The sequence below is a fragment of the Belonocnema kinseyi genome, chromosome 9, assembly GCF_010883055.1.
Source record: "Belonocnema kinseyi isolate 2016_QV_RU_SX_M_011 chromosome 9, B_treatae_v1, whole genome shotgun sequence".
NCBI classification, from domain to species: Eukaryota; Metazoa; Arthropoda; class Insecta; order Hymenoptera; family Cynipidae; genus Belonocnema; species Belonocnema kinseyi.
In genome coordinates, this window is record NC_046665.1 from 111,650,918 (window position 1) to 111,654,320 (window position 3,403).

Here is a 3,403-nt window from a genome sequence, read left to right on the forward strand (position 1 = left end):
TACTTTTTTATTGCAAATTCGGATTCAGCGTCGAAAAATACATAAGGATATATAGGTCTGGTCAATTGCACAGACACTTTTGTTTTTTTTGTGGGCCTGTGTTATTTATCAGAGAAAATTGTAATAGTTTATATTTTAACCAAATATTTTAATTTAAAATAAATAGTTGGATTTAAGAATCAATCAGATTAATTTTCACGAAAAAAAGAGAATTATTCACCAAATCGTTGAAGTTGCGTGCCAAAAATACGAATTTTTTACAAAGCCAGTTAGATTTTCAAAGAAAAAGTTCATTTTCTACCAAGCAATTGAATTTGAACAGCATAGTTAAATATTAAGTTTAAAAAAATCATTTTTAACACCAAAAAAATAATTATTTTCAACTAAAATTATGAATTTAAAAAAAATAATAATGATGACTTGTAAGAAAATAATTTATTATACCAATGATGGAATTTTCATCCGAAAAACGTTATTTATCAAAGAAAAACGTAACAGTTAATATTTTAACAAAATATTTTTATTTAAAATAAGAAATATCTTTATTTAATAAGCAATACGAATTTATAAGTAAATACTTGAATCCTTAATGAAAACAGATTAATTTGAATCCAAATAGTTGCATTTTGGACCAAAAAAGATTAAATTTCTACCAAAAGATGAATTTGTAATAGAATAGATGATTTTTACTGAAAACATAAATTTTCAACCAAGAAGATGCATTTTCTACTCATAAGGTCGAATTTTCAACAAAATATATGAATTGTCTACTAAATAATTGAATTTTAAATCTAACTTGAGTTATTTTGAAATCTTATGAATTTATCCTAAATTTTTTTATTCTCAATTAACGGATATCTGTGGAATTTTTGAATTAAAAAAAAATCCAATTAAGTCTAAGCTCATTTCAAATTTACTAAATTCAATTAAGATTTTCATATTTTTAAATTGTTAACAAGTCATTTAAGTTTTTTTTTTTAATTTATCTTGAATTTTTATGAAATTCATCAAATTCTTCTCCTTTACTCTAAACTTATTCACAATTTACGGATAACCGTGGAATTTTTTTATTAAAAAAAATTCCAATTCATTAGAATTATTTCGAATCTTACTTGATCTATTTTGAATTTAGTTTGAATTGCTTTGAATCTTATTAATTTAACTTAAATTTGTTTAATCTCAATTTACAGATATCCGTGGAATTTTTTTATTGAAAAAAAATCCAATTCATTTTAATTATTTTGAATCTAACTTTCATTATTTTGAATCAAACTTTAATTATGTTGAATCTAACTTGAATTATTTTGAATCTAACTTGAATTATTTTGAATCTAACTTGAATTGTTTTGAAATCTTACGAATTTATCTTAAATTTATTTATTCCCAATTAACGGATATCCGTGGAATTTTTTTATTAAAAAAAATCCAATTCATTTGAATTATTTTGAATCTAACTTTCATTATTTTGAATCTAACTTGAATTATTTTGAATCAAACTTTAATTATTTTGAGTCTAACTTGAATTGTTTTGAAATCTTATGAATTTATCCTAAAAAATTATTCCCAATTTACGGATATCCGTGGCATTTTTTGATTTAAACAAATTCCAATTCATTCTTTATCCGTGGAAGTTTTTGATTTAAAAAAATTCCAATTCATGTGAATCTAACTTGAATTTTTTTGAAATCTTACGAATTCGTCCTATAAACGTTTTCCCAATTTACGGATATCCGTGTAATTTTTTGATAAAAAAATTACAATTCATTTGAATTATTTTGAATCTAACTTGAATTGTTTTGAATCTATTTTGAATTGTTTTGAAACTTATGAATTTGTCCTAAAAACGTATTCCCAATTTACGGATATCTGTGGAATTTTTTTATTAAAAAAAATTGCAATTCATTTTAATTATTTTGAATGTAACTTTTATTTTTTTGAATCAAACTTTAATTATTTTGAATCTAACTTGAATTATTTTGAATATAACTTGAATTGTTTTGAAATATTATGAATTTAGCCTAAAAACTTATTCCTAATTTACGGATATCCGTGGCATTTTTTGATAAAAAAATTCCAATTCATTCTTTATCCGTCGAATTTTTTATTTTAAAAAATTCCAATTAATTTGAATCTAACTAGAATTATTTTGAAATCTTACGAATTTATCCTAAATTTGTTTATTGCCAATTTACGGATATCCGTGGAATTTTTTTATTAAAAAAAAATTCCAATTCATTAGAATTATTTCGAATCTTACTTGAAGTATTTTGAATTTAGTTTGAATTGTTTTGAATCTTATTAATTTAACTTAAATTTATTTAATCCCAATTTAACGATATCCGTGTAATTTTTTGATAAAAAATTGCAATTCATTTTATTTATTTTGAATCTAACTTGAATTGTTTTGAAATCTTATAAATTTATCCTAAATTTGTTTATTCCCAATTTACGGGTATCTTTGAAATTTTTTATTAAAAAAAAATTCCAATTCATTCTTTATCCGTGGAATTTTTTGATTAAAAAAAATTTCAATTTATTTAAATCTAACTCGAATTTTTTTGAAATTTACGAATTTTTCCTAAATTTGTTTATTCCCAATTTACGGATATCCGTGGAATTTATTTATTAAAAAAAAATTCCAATTTATTTTATTTATTTTGAATCTAACATGAATTATTTGGAATCTAACTTGAATTGTTTTGAAATCTTTTGAATTTATCCTAAATTTGTTTATTGCCAATTTACGGATGTCCGTGGAATTTTTGGATATAAAAAAATTCCAATTCATTCTATGCTCATTTCAAACTTACTGAATTCAATTAATATTTTCATATTTTTAAATTGTTAACAATTCATTTAAGTTTTTTTTACTTCAACTTGAATTTTTATGAAATTCATCAAATTCTTCTCCTTTACTCTAGATTTATTCCCAATTTACGGATATTCGTGGAATTTTTTAATTAAAAAAACTCCAATTCATTTTAATTATCTTGAATCTAACTTGAATTATTTTAAATCTAACTCGAATTGTTTTGAAATCTTATGAATTTATCCTTAATTTTCGTATTGCCAATTTACGGATATCCGTGGAATTTTTTGATTTAAAAAAATTCTAATTCTATGTACATTTCAAACTTACTGAATTCAATGAATATTATCATCTTTTTAAATTGTTAACAATTCATTTAAGCTTTTTTAATTCACCTTGAATTTTTATGAAATACATCAAAATTTTCTCCATTACTCTAAACTTATTCCCAATTGACGGATATCCGTGGAATTTTTTGATCAAAAAAAAAATTCCAATTCATTTTAATTATCTTGAATCTAACTTGAATTATTTTAAATCTAACTCGAATTGTTTTGAAATCTTATGAATTTATCCTTAATTTTCGTATTGCCA

General features: G+C 21.7%; 1 protein-coding gene across 1 annotated transcript in view; it reads left to right on the top strand.

Annotated features, from left to right (window-relative positions):
- LOC117180039 (pre-mRNA-splicing factor CWC22 homolog) overlaps window positions 1-3,403 on the top strand; it is a 53,468-nt gene that overhangs the window by 24,185 nt on the left and 25,880 nt on the right. The window lies entirely within an intron of this gene.